Genomic DNA, 14,562 nt, shown 5'->3' with positions numbered 1-14,562 from the left:
CAAGATTTTGGTTACAATGCTTCAACGTACCGTTGGCATGCATAAGTCTAATTGGCATCTGATGTTGTTTCCCGCCTTGTGGGCCTACCGAACCTGTGTGAAGGATGCCACCGGTTTCACTCCATTTCAATTAGTTCACGGACTGGAGGCTACCCTTCCTATCGAATGTGAAATCCCTTCGTTAAAATTAGCCGTCGAGTTGCTTCCCAACACTACTCCGGTAGAGGAACGTCTTCTTTACCTAGAACGACTGGATGAGACCCGTCGCCTAGCCTCTCTAGCTATCGAAGCACAAAAGAAGAGAGTTAAAACTCACTTCGACCATACCATCCATCCTCGTTCCTTTGTTGAGGGAGATTTAGTCCTGCTATACGATCAGGCAAATGACAAGCTGGGGGTAGGCAAACTCGAGCCCATGTGGCTAGGTCCTTATATTGTATAGAGAGTTTTACAGAAAGGGGCATATGAGCTAGTTGACTACGAAGGTAATCCTCTCGATAAGCCTCGCAACGGGCTGTACTACTATGCATGATTCCATGCACTTCGGTTTGTACATGCGTGTGTTTTAGCAAGTGTATTATGTGTGTGTGTTTTCATGTTTCTGGCTTGGTGTGAAGGCGTGATTGCCGCTTATTGTGTCTTTTGCTTCTTGTGCAGATGTCTGGTGCACCTTATGTTGGTTTCGCTGATGGTGCCTGTCGCAGCACTCGCAATTTGTCTTCTGCAGCGTGGGTGATCTACGATCCTCACAGTGAGTTGATAGATCTTCAAGGTGTGTGTTTGGGCTGTACCACAAACAATGTTGCTGAATATAGTGCTGTGATTGAATTATTGGCCGAGGCAATTAATCTCAATATTCGTACATTGCTTGTTAACCTGGACTCTCAACTTGTCGTCCATTAGCTCAATGGGCGATATTCCCTTAGAGACCGTCACATTTTAAGGTTGTATTTACGTGTTAAATTGTTAGAGAGGAATTTTGATTTCATTACATATCAGCATATTCCACGACGATTAAACACATTATCTGATGCATTGGCTAATCATGTATTAGATAGACATTTGCGTAACATATAATCGAAACATCATACAAGCAAGCACATAAAAGCACAATAATAAACCATAGGAATATGTATATATATATATATTGTGTGGCGCACTAAGGCGCTCAAAAATAAGTGTACATGTCTAGATAGGGCCTGTGTTCTCTGTACATCTGAGACACATGTCTCTCAAAAAATCACCAGTAGGAAATAAAGACCTAGATATCTACTGTGGCGGGTTGTGCTCCCTATACTGCACAGCCGCTCATGCCACCCGCCTCAAAAGGCGGTGCATCCTAGGCTCTACTCCCACTGTGTGGATCTGAGACACTATGGGGACCTCCTCTATCCCCTGGTAATCTGGAATCCCTGTCAGCAAGCCCTCGAGGTTTCGTATCACGGTCTCCATCGCATCATCTCCCGGAGGAGCCAGGGCTAGAGCTCCAATGCCCTGCGCATCCCTCCGCGCCTCTGGGGCCAGGCCGAGGGGTCTCGCTGGTCCTACATCTGCATACCATAGCGTTCGTCGTTAGGACATGTACACGAAAAAATCAAAAGCATCATAAAATTAAAAAATCAAAAAATGAGATCAAGTGTCTTACCACCATCATCCCACTGCTCTCCAGCAGGCAGCGACATGTCTGGGTCTCCATGGAAGTCTCGGCCGGCATACGGCCAGTCCTCCACAAAGATAGTCTGCCGCTCCAACCACTCTCGGAAGTATACCCCCCATGCCACTGGTCGACCACCACCTCCTCGTGGCATGACATGGCCCCATCGTGTGGCCCTCGTCTCGCGAGGCCTAGGTGGGTCCAAGACCATATCCTGTAGTTGCAATTCCAACACCCGCTCCAGCATGAGCGGGAGTAAGATCGAGCCATAGCCAAACTGCTTCGACTCACCACGACGGCAGTTGGTCAGTTGTCTCTTCATGTTCGCCGCTACTGCCTCTGCCCAGTTAAATATGGTAGGATTCAAGCATTTGAGAGCCAGTCGGAGATGGGTCTTTGAGGCCTCGTGTTGGGCCTGGGAGCCCGCTGCCCGTGTCACCATGAAGAGCACAGTTCGAAGGACGATGTCCTCCACTGTAGGAATTGCTATCTTTTCGCTCCGTGACTTGCGTGCTCGTGGGTACACCTGAGCCATCAGCATGTCTAGAGTATCACCACCGGGTCGTTGCCCCTTCAGAATAGGCCTCTCACCTCGACGTGACAACCCGGTCAAAAAATAGATGTCTATGTAATCAAACTCTATGTCTCGGCCTCGGATAACGAACTTCCCATCAGTGGGATTCTAGGCTTTGATCAAGAGTTTGAGAAGGTCAGGCTGTGCTCACAGGCGTGGAGTTAAGAAAAATTTAAGCAACCTGCACCCCCGCAATGCATTTCGGCACCAGGCATCAACAAAAGCCGCTATGTCATTGTTATCATGAGCGCATTCCTGCCAAACAAACACCATTTGCCCTGCTTAATCAAAAAATTTCATTAGGGCCCTGCTTATAGAGTTTCACACATTAATTTTATCAAAAAACTTGTTGCGCGACGTCAGCGCGACTGTTTTTAAAACAGTTGCGCTGATCATGGGCGCCTTTGATATGTTTTCCGGGTCAGCGCGAAAGTACATCACTCTTCTGCACTGATCCGGGAGTGGCCTGGGGAAGTTTCTTTCGGTCAGCGCGGACCCGATAGGGAAATCCGCGCTGACTGAGAGCGGAATGTGTTTCAAAAAATCCACTCAAACAACCACTTCCCACCGTTAAAATGTAGAAAAAAGACTTCAAAATGGAGCGTAAGGCAAGATGAATCTACCTGGAACTGACTTCAGGATGGATGATGCACGTACGAGATGGAATTTCACTCGTCAACCTCACAGCTCCAAGTCGCTCCACAAAGCTCCAATGGTAACAATGGTAAAAAATTTTGTTTACCCCCCTATTTATGGTAAATTTTAAAAAATTAAATATTATTTTTCATAAATATGGGGTTTTATGGTGGTTTTTACTATATGTTTGGTTCCGGTATAGTTTTACTATGTTTTTATGCACATTGTTTGTATTATCTCGAATGGGTTTACGCGTGCGGTGTTCCTTGTGCAGGATTTCGGCTGGTGGAATTACGACAGTTCTATGCGCACTTGGTCCCGAAACGTCGTCTTTAAGCTCTTTTTCGACGTGAAACAAGAAAAGATAGCCGAGTCTCCCTCTCAATTCATTAAAAGAAGCGAGAGGCGGTCGCCTTTAAGCTCTTTTTTCGATCGTTTAAACTTTAAAATATTTTCGGGTTTTTGTCATTTCGAACTCGTTATTGGCTACAAAACGACGTGCTTCTGACCGCTTTTCTACTTTTTCGGGTCAGAGTTACTACTTACGAAAAGTACTCCTCGATCATACTGGTCGGGCGGTTCTTTCGGGCATTGTTTTATACTTTTTCGGGCTCGAGAGACACAACTTTACGAAAAAGGACCCCCTGGAGTTCACTTTTCTGCTGTCTTTTCAGACTCTCTAAACAGGAAAAGGCGCCGAGTTCTTCCTTTGTCAGACTCGTTAAAACTTAATGACATCGAATTATGTCGAAATGACGCCTTTCAAGCATATGCTATCCTCGTCAAGCTTGTCATCAAAAAATAACCGGGGTGCTCGCCAGCAATGGTGGGGAAAATGGAACCACAATCATTGTCATGTCAGCAGTATGTCGCTCTTGAACATGGCACTTGTCTGCATTTGTGTCTGGGTGGGAACATCTCATCTTGTTGTTACGCTTGCCTCGGTGGGTTTGGGTTATCTTGTTTGACCTCTCATCTGCTCATTTCCTTGTCGCCATGACCCCTGATCATTTAATGTCAAATACTGCCAAGTCCACTATTGTGCCGCCGATATGTTCAAGAGAAGTTGACCTCTGCAAGAATACTCAACCTCCCTCTGATACCTCACGCAAAATATCTTATCCTTCTTTGTCTCGTGTCAATGATGTGGGAAACATTGTGGCCCACCTTCGATCAAGGTCACTTCCTGTTGACTTCAGCTCATTATCCAGGAAGTTGACCTAGGGACTCCCTTCAGGTGCCTTGGAGCCTGCATGCCTCAATGGCAGGTTCTTCATGTTCGACGCGAGGTTTTCATCATTGGCCTCCGATCAATTGATTCTGCGAGTGTTTGATGCCAGCTCATTGATTCACACGTCGTAGATTGTACCTATAGTACCTTGAGGACCATTGTCATTATTGGTGGTACCTCTCGCGTCTGTTAACAGTTTTCATCACTGACTGGTAATCAAACAATGTTCTTGCATGTTCGACTTCAACTCCTATATTCACATGCTTGAACTTGTACTTTGTTTGGGTCGAGATGGAGCGCAAGACCCTGGATTTTGTTTATTGAGATGCAGGTTGTGATTTTGTGGATTATTATGATCATTACATGACTCATTGATGGATGGCTGCGCCCATACCTGAGTCTTCATGGATGGCTGCGACCATACCTTTATCACGGTCTCATTAGCTGGGTGGCTGCGTCCATACCACAGACCTCTTTCGTATGTCTTTTGGATGGCTGCGCCCATGCCTACACTACATGTACTTGATTATCCGAGATATCAGTTGTATTTGCATGCAGGTTCTTCTTGGTGGTGTTCCAGTTCAGTCAGTTTCATAAAGCATTTCACCCCTCCGACTCTCTCGGGCTTCATACTTTAGGGGGCATCTGTTACACAGTAATTTGTCACTGTCTTTCTGTCAGTCTTCCTACTGTGTCATGAGACCAAATCAATCATGCTCATGCTCTCTAATGTTGCCAAATGACCCACTTTGCCAAAGTTTTTCTATCATTGCGACTATTGTAAAAATAAACGCGCTGATGAGCGCTCCAAAACAGACCAAATGCACTGCCAGCGCGGAAGTACACGTGATTCCCGCGATGGTCGAATTTCATGAGACAACGTGACTATTTCTCATATTTGATCGCGCTGACATGACTTTCTTCGTTATTCAGCAGTGATGTCAGTGCTCCAGTGCAGTTATTCACCCACGATGATCTAGTCTGGGTGAGTTTGTTCTAACAGTCGGCCTTCTAGATGCCTCAAGACCTGGTTGTTGGCCTTGTATATGTCGCCCTCCCTTCTTTGGCATGTCTGTTTCATCATTTGAGCCACCTTCCTTGGAGATAAGCTCATCATCCCACCATTCATGGAGACTCCTCCTCCTATTTAAGCCTCCACCATTGCTATGAGCTGCTAGTTTTGGAATTCATAGTGTTTGGAGTGTTGCTGATAGTGTGTGAGCTTGATAGGTAGCTGGTGTGACAAGTGTGGGATTGTTAGAGAGCTTAAGGAAGGTTTTGAAGTGTTTTGATCTTGTGTAAACTTGTGTGAGAGAGAGTTTTGTCTTGGGAGATCTACCTTCAAGGGTGAATGCTTGAGGAACTTGCTGGCTGGACCCTCTTGAGAAGGATTTGACGTCAGAACTATGGTTGTATTCTTCTTTGTTTATCAATAATAGACGACTATCATTATGGTTCCACTCTTATTGTCGTTATGATGGTGTTTGAGTTATATCCTTTCTGACTGATATATAGTTGCATCTATTGGATTTTATGCTTGTGTTTGCATCGTTCTTTGCATGTGCAGGTGTCCATGCATGAGGATCATGAGGATTGTGACCAGCCGGAGCAAAGGAACGGGAGCATCAACTCTTCTACAAGTACTAACATTGGAATCCAGGTAGGCCTTCATCATTGGTCTTTAATTTGCAATTAGGAACCTGCGTGTTAGGGTTGTTTGATTGTTGCTAGACCCTATTTGGACTAGTAGGGATTGCCTCTGTCCGCAGAGGGGATTTACCTCCACAACAAGGACTGCCAGCGGTCCCATAAGGGTTGTTCACATGTCTGCAACATGCCACCGTTTGCCAACAAACCACACAGTTTGCGTGATGACCGCCAGCCCAACAATCTTATCCCTAACTACCGGAGGTTAACCCATCACATGCATACCAATGGTTCCGGTAACAGTCAGCTCCAATGGTTTAGTTTGGCGGAGCGCTAAAAAGGCGGAATTTTCAAATTTAACTATAGTTAAGTGTAGTTAACCAGATTTAATGGAGTATCCTTAGGGGACACTGACTAAATGCATTCCAAGAGTTGTTTTCGACCAGAGAGAGTGAAAAAAGAGGCTAGCTAGGCTAATTGGAGCCTTCTGAATCCAATGGAACAACCCAGAGAAGCTGAAGAAGCCATCTTCAAGGAGATTTTCATCCAGGGATATTTTGGAGCTCAGGGGTACCAGGGGTTGGAGGCAGTTGTAGGAGCTACCAATACTCGTTCTCAGTGAACCAACATTCATTCCTAATTGTAACAAGCCTTCCGAATCCATTGCAGGGGTTTGCAAAAAGCATTTAGAGACTTCTAAAGGCTGAGATGCTACAGGGAAGTTTCAGGCAACCTAGTGCCAACCGTGGAGGAAGGTCTAGTTTGGGGATGCAGTGCTCATTTTGAGCAAATGATCAGTCTATTGTTGATGTCTGATATGTGCTGGAGATAGTAGAATATGTTTCAGTGACAGTTAAAGAATTCTGAAGGAGTTAGTGCCATCAAGAAGCTTAGGGAAGCTCAGAGCACTGATTAAAGGAATCAAGTCCAAGGGAGCCTAGATCTGTTTGTAGAGTGAGGACAGCCATGACAGGGATATAGATGGTATTCTAAGCCCATTGGTTTAGTTCAGTAACCTTTGGATTTAAGTGTGGAACTTGTAAAAGAAACTTTTCCATAATCCCAAAGAGCCAAGTCAAGATGACAAAAGCTCAAGGAGACGTAGCCCATGATATTCGGGTGAACTCCTAGATTAAATTTGCTGTTATGTGTTGATGTTTATTTCATGCATTATATGGATGTTATGTATGTTTAATATAAATAGAATCAAAAGGACTTAAAGAACTTAAACAGTTGAAAACAAACAAAGACATACACCTGTTTCAAGTATTTAATTCCGTAATTGTCAACATAAGCTAGATCATATATTTGTTAAGCTTTGGAGTGGGAGGTTATTGTAAGCATAACAAGTTATCAAAACCCTCATTTCAGATTAGGTGGTATCAGAGCAGGATGCTTGATTGACAGAGCAAAATATTGCTTGTCTGAAAGGTGTTCAAATAGCCAAATCCTACTGTTTGATTGCTTGTAAACTGACTACTGATTGAGTTTTCAAAGGTGAAGGGAAAGCTAAAAGAAGGAAGAAGGGTTGAAGACATTATCCTTACCCCAAGGACCTCAAGAAAATCCTTGAAGCACAAGAGGTTTTTTTGCAAAAGGGTTGTTTGAATAAGAGTTTGACACTACAGTCATTTAGTTCAGAAATTTGTCAATAGATTCTGAATTTTGTTGAAGTTCTTTTGTTCATTTTTATAATGACAACTTCTACAAGTGAGTTCTCAAAATATTCCTCCTTCACAAGATTCTTTTATGAAGACATGAAGCAAGACTTGTTCATCATGATGGATATGGTGAGAGAAATGAGCACTGAACTTCGAGAGCAGTTGAATTCCATGAAGGAAGAGAAGCAGTTGCTTTCTAACAAATTGCAAGAAATGGAGAGTCAACTTCATATTGCAAATATGAACCTGAAAAGGATGCATGAGTTGGAGACACAACTCCTTGTTTCCAAAGAAGCCTTAGTCAAGTATCAGCTTGAAGAAGAGGTAAAAAATCCTAGTTTGTCTTCAATTTCCTCTAAGAATGTTTATGTTGGTTCTTTTGAAAAACATACAAGAGGCATAGGGTCCAAGTTGATGTCAAAAATGGGCTATGAAGGAAAAGGATTGGGCAAACATGCACAGGGCATTGTTGAGCCAATAATGGTTGAGGAAAGGCCTAAGTATTTGGGTCTTGGCTATGGACAATCTTATGGAGAAAGTTCCAAAGCAGCCATGAAGGCAATTGAAATAGTTCCTAGAAGGAGTTTCATTTCAGGTCTTCTACCTCAAGAATGTAAAGATTGTATTCTTGGGGAATGTAATAGTTTGAAACATCCTTTGTAGGAATAAGGTGTTCATAAGCATGCACTTGAACCAGAGAGTTGTGAAAGCTCTAAAAGCATTGAAGAGATTGATGGTGTTCCAAAGGGAGCTACTTCTTCATTTGATTCACCTCCTCATGAAGGTAATAAAGGTGAAAGAGAAAGGTATAAATCTGATTTCAATCACACTTCTTTTGTTTATGTTAAGTATGGTAAATTTCCACATAATAATTGGAAAAAAGTTGCATGTTCCTTTTGTGGTTTGGTTAACCATAGTGTTTCTAGATGTTGGAAGAGAATGGCCACATACAGGAAACTTTTGAAGGAAAGAAGGCAAGAAGCCAAAGGTCCATTGGACAAGGAAAATTATGTTGTAAATAGGATGAACATGTGTTGTACTTATTGCCATAAGCAAGGGAATATTGCTGAAAAGTGTTGGACTTTGAATCCAACAATGCTTCTATGAAATTTGAAGAAGGTGGAAAGAGAGAATGGCAAGAATGGAAAGAAAGTTTCCATAATTGATGTACTACAGGATGATTCACATGTTGATGTCAATGTGCAGTCAAAGGAATCCTCTTTGATATGGATAGGTAAGAAATGGTTAGAATTCTTATCCAATTAAAGATGCATACCTTTTGATGTGATGCATTTCTTTGCTAATGGAATGCGAGTTGCAGGATGGAAAAGTTAAGTATGTAGACTCACTTTATTGCAGCAAAATTATATTCTTTTCAGCTTTGAAAGTACATGTACATATGATTGTGCTTAAGAGAAAGTTGAACAATCGAATACATACATGAGAATGGTATGTATGAACACAGGGATGTTGATGATTTCCTTGTATTTGAACATGTATGTGTAATTGACTTGATGGAAAGCAATCGACCATCATATTGCTTTGTTTAAACATGCATGGAATGTCATGTCGACTTGGAAAAGTTGATTTGGTCTCCAAGATTGCAAAAGGGAGATCATGATGAAGTGTTTCATCTTTGAAAAAGAATCATTAAAATTATTTTTTTTACATGCTTGACTTGAACAGTCAAATGTTTGAAAAGGCATGTTTTTAGTTGGCTTGTGATTTAGTCAATCAATTGTATACAAGATGTAAAGATGTGATGATGATCCACATGATGTGAAATTTGTTTCTTTTGATGGAGCAATAATTTATGTCATCAAGTTATTTTCTTGTATTTGACAAGATGTCAGAAGAAAATTTGTAACAGAAATTCTGAATGTTGCTCAAAAAAATTTCTGTTGAAAACATGAGATGATCCAGGTGGATGTTGGTGGCCACCCACCTATCCCACTTGGACCCCCACAACTATCTCTTTCAGTATTCCAGTTTCCGTAATTGTAGCACAATTTACTATTTTTAGAAGTTTTTTCGGGTCCTAAACTTCCGGAGCCGTTTTGAGGCCCTAAACGACGTTCTTTTGGGAAAATCAGGAGCTACATTGGGCTTGCTCTTCCCAAAGTTATAGTCCTCGGATAGATCTTTCTAACAAGTTATTGTGCAGGCAAACAGAGATTGTATGCCAAAGTTACAACCCTGGGAAGTTGATGTACCAATTTACCCAAATGGGGCCCACAGTTTGGCGTTTCATCTTCTAGGGTTAGGTTTTTGGATGTTTAGGGTTTTCCATTATTTCTCAACAATAAATAGGCCTTCGAGCCTCATTGTAACATAGTTCAGAGGCATGTAGCCACCACATCTCTTCTCAGAGATAAACTACCATCGCCCTAGCTGGTTTATTTCCATTTCTGTTTGTAAGCATATTTTAGTATTTTACATTAATGAAATGAAGTATTATTTCCGTTGCATATATGTATTTATGGTTATCTCTGTAATTTGTTGCATTCCTATTTAAATTTGGAACAGTGGTATCAGAGCGGTCTGCTCTTTCTCTATTTTTATTTGCTTGTCCCCAACGAGGTCAGGATATAAGGAGTTAGGGCTTGAACTGGTCGAACCTTTGCAAGATCAGCCTCGAAAATCCTGACGGCCTCCCATGGCGGATGAAAAGAAAGACGAGGGGGCAGAAGATCCTATCAAAATATTGCTCGAAGAAGCCCTTGAGAGACAGAGGAACACGATGATAGACAACTTTTCCCAGATCCTTCAATGGCTACCCAGAGGTGACGCGTTAGCTTCCAAAAGCTACTCTGGAAATGCCACACCATTTAAGGTACAAGTTAATTTTGAAATCCCCATCTTCAAGGGTTAGATAGACACATATGCGATAGATAAATCGTTAAATCTGCTAGAAGGGTATTTTTCTGTTCATGATTTTTGCTGTCGGGAAAATATTATTTTCTCTCTTCTCAAAGCAACCCCCCACATCAAGGATTGTGGGAAACCTACTGCGAGCAGAAGGATGAAAGTATAGGCTCACTATTTTCATCTGCACCCACTTGGAATTCATTCCGGGATCCCATCAAGGAGTAGTACTACCTTGTCAAAAGCTATGAGTACAAATACATAAAGTGGACCACGTTGCGGCAAGGAAGGGACTAAGATGTGTCGGAGTTCACAAACATTTTTCATACCCTTCGCACACAGTTGGGTATCAAGGACGCTAAGCTACATTTGGTACTCAAATACTGTGGCTGCCTACACAGATACATCTAGGAAGAGATGGAGTTCTTGAACATCTCCTCGCTCGGCATGGCGTACCGATACACTGTCAAAATCGAGCAAAAGTTCAAACAGAAGAAGCGAGACTTTGGATCTGCAAATCCGAAGACCAAAGGACAAAGCCAAGGCGGGGTGACCTAAGACAACCCGTCGAAATTGCAAGAAAAGAACAACACCACGAAGTTGAAGAAGGACACAGGAAAGTGGTGTGAGTTCCACAAGAGCCCCACTCACAACACAAGTGAGTGTCAGACCAAGCAGTCATTGGTGGCCGAGTTGAAGGCTTCAGAATCAGATGCATGTTCCAACCCTAAGTCAGAACTCGACAAGTGGAATGGCAAAGGGAAGCTGATCATTGACACAGAGCCCAGTGCCATAGTTGCCACCACCAAGATCCAGAAGAATGAGCCTGAAGATCCAGAAGAGGGGGAGCGTCTTTTCCACTCATAGATGTGGGTGAAGGGTTCGCCGCTGCAATTCATTGTTGACAGTGGGAGCCAAAAGAACCTCATTTCAGCAGAGGTCATGAAGTGGTTGGGCCTACCGACTACACCACACCTGCAATCGTACAGTATCAGGTGGCTTCTCCAAGGACGAGATCTCCGAGTCCACCAGCAGTGTCGCCTTTCCTACAACATCAAACCCTTCACAGATGAGGTATTGTGTGTTGTTGCACCTCTGGATGTTTTTGATGTATTATTAAGCCAACCATACTTGTGGAGGCGACATGCTGTGTATGAGTCAAGGCCTCGCGTTGTTATTATTTCTTTGAATAATTCATTATACAGGACACCGGAGGTAGCCCCACCTACCGCCACCTCTTTGATCACTGCTAAGAAATGCAGCAAGATCATCTCCCAGATTAGGAAATTCATTTTCTATCTAGTTCACTCCCAAAGTAAGGGGCAGATCATCGCTACATCCATGACCGCCGTGAAGGGTTCCTCCACCTAGCAGCAACAACAACAGATGGATATGGTCATGAAAACAGACAAGAACATCTTCTCCTCACCCACAGGGACACAATTTCACTATCAAGTACCACAAAAGTTTCAAGTGGGTGACAAAGTATGGTTGCATCGGCAGAAATAACACCTTACAAGAGCCCATTAGAAGCTCAAACCACTCTCATGGAGGAACTCAATGCAATGGGGACCATTGCTTCCTAAGGGGGGGAGAATGATCCAGGTGGATGTTGGTGGCCACCCACCTATCCCACTTGTAGCCCCACAACTCTCTCTTTCAGTTTTCCAATTTCCGTAATTGTAGCACAATTTACTATTTTTAGCAGTTTTTTTTCAGGTCCTGAACTTCTGGAGCCGTTTTGAGGCCCTAAACTACGTTTTTTTTGGGAAAATCAGGAGCAACATGGGTCGTTGTCCACTGTTGCTCTTCCCAAAGTTATATTCCTCGGATAGATCTTTCTAACGAGCTATTGTGCGCGTCAAGCAAAGATCGTATGCCAAAGTTACGACCCTAGGAAGTTGATGTACCAATTTACCCAAACGGGGCCCACAGTTTGGCGTTTCATCTTCTAGGGTTAGGTTTTTGGATGTTTAGGGTTTTCCATTATTTCTCAACAATAAAGAGGCCTTCGAGCCTCATTGTAACATAGTTCAGAGGCATGTAGCCGCCACATCTCTTCTTAGAGATAAGTTACCATCGCCCTACCTAGTTTATTTCCATTTCTATTTGTAAGCATATTTTAGTATTTTACATTAATTAAATGAAGTATTATTTCCGCTGCATATCTATATTTATGGTTATCTCTGTAATTTGTTGTGTTCCTGTTTAAATTCAGATCATGAGATTACATCATGTTTGTTGAACCACCTTGGATCGATGGTTAAGGAAGCAATGTTCAACTACCTTCTGTAAATTTTGAATGAGTTCAAGGAAGACAGTTCTTAACAGGAGGACAAGTGCATCTAGGAAGGGAAGTGTCGACTACCTTCGAGTTTTGGTTCAAAGGCACTAGCCATGCAAGGCAAGTGTATGGAGGCTGAAAAGAAGAGGGTGTTGTACTCTCATCTACTATTTAGATTAGTATATCAGTATTTTTGGGTCCAAAATATTCCTAATGGGGAGGAGTGATCAGATATTGATCCAGGACCTTAATGATAGCTCAAATTTCAAAGTGTTCAAAAGAGTGTCGAACCTAAGTGACCGGATAGATCTCGTCTTCCTGATTCCAGCACCATGAATGGTTCGAAAAACCGACATCGTATGAAGGAGTTATCGCAATTTAAAAAGTCCAGTAAACTGCAATTTATGGACATTTGACCAAGAATAAATTGATTTTTGAAAATATTAAAAAAAGAATATTCCTCTTTGGGTGAACAATTGGGTGCCCACACATGGCAAGCTTGGAGGCTGCCACGTGGCCTTGGAAAGGTCATGTACAATTTTGTTGGGGGTCCGATGGAATCGAACCCGTGACCTCTGGCAAGCTTGCACAACGCGTTACCACCTCTGCTAGTGTTTTTTCTTAACATATCAAGGGCACATGTTATATTTATGTTTTAACTGGTCGAAATTCAGGGGTTAGGACCACCAGTGGTCCCATAAGGGCTATTCACATGTCTGCGACATGCCATCGTTTGCCAACAAACCATGCGGTTTGCATGATGACTGCCAGCCCAACAGTGTTATCCCTAACTGCGGAAGGTTAACCCATCACATGCATGATGACAGTTCTGATAATGGTTAGATCCAACGGTTTAGTTTGGCGGAGTGCTAAAAAGGCGGAATTTCCAAATTTAACTACAATTAAGTGCAATTAACCAGATTTAGTGGAGTATCCCTAGGGGACACTGACTAAATGTATTCTAGGAGTTGTTTTCGACCAGAGAGAGTGAAACAAGAGACTAGATAAGCTAATTGGATCCTTCTGAAGCCAATGGAATAGTCCAGAGAATTTTAAGAATCCATCTTCAAGGAGATTTTCATCCAGGGAGATTTTGGAGCTTAGGGCCACCAGGGGTTGGAGGCAGTTTCAGGAGCTACCAATACTTGTTCTCAACGAACCAATAGTCATTCATGACTGTAATGAGCCTTCTAAATCCATTGCAGGGGTTTGCAGAAGCATTTGGAGACTTCTAAAGTCTGAGATGCTACAGGGAAGTTTCAGGAACCTAGTGCCAACCATGGAGGAAGGTCTAGTTTGGGGATGCAGTGCTCATTTTGAGAAAATGATCAGTCTATTGTTGATGTCTGATATGCACTGGAGAAAGTAGAAGAGGTTTTAGTGATAGTTAAATAATTATGAATGAGTTAGTGCCATAAAGAAGCTCAGGGAAGCTTAGAGCACTGATTGAAGGAATCAAGTCCAAGGGAGCCTAGATCTGTTTGCAGAGTGAGGGAAGCCATGACAGGGATATAGATGGTATTCTAAGCCCATTGGTTCAGTTCAGTAACCTTTGGAGTTAAATGTGGAACTTGTAAAAGAAACTTTTCCATAATCCCAAAGAGCCAAGTCAAGATGACAAAAGCTCAAGGAGACGTAGCCCACGATATTCGGGTGAACTCCTAGATTAAATTTGCTGTTATGTGTTGATGTTTATTTGCTGCATTATATGGATGTTATGTGTGTTTAATATAAGTAGAAGAAAAATGACTTAAAGCACTTAAACAGTTAAAAACAAACAAAGACATACACCTATTTCAAGTATTTAATTCCGCAATTGTCAACATAAGCTAGATCATATATTTGTTAAGCTTTGGAGTGGGAGGTTCTTGCAAGCATAACAAGTTATCAACCCTCATTTCAGATCATCAAGGGAAAGCTCAAATTGAGCCTTCTTCAATATTTCATGGAAGTCTCTTTTGCCATGAAATCCCCTGCATCATACTATCCTAAACATATAATTGCCAGTGC

This window comes from Pinus tabuliformis, chromosome 9 (assembly GCF_031772625.1).
Source record: "Pinus tabuliformis cultivar Carrire ecotype Pingquan chromosome 9, CPIR1, whole genome shotgun sequence".
Lineage (NCBI taxonomy): Eukaryota > Viridiplantae > Streptophyta > Pinopsida > Pinales > Pinaceae > Pinus > Pinus tabuliformis.
This window is presented reverse-complemented; position numbering follows the sequence as displayed.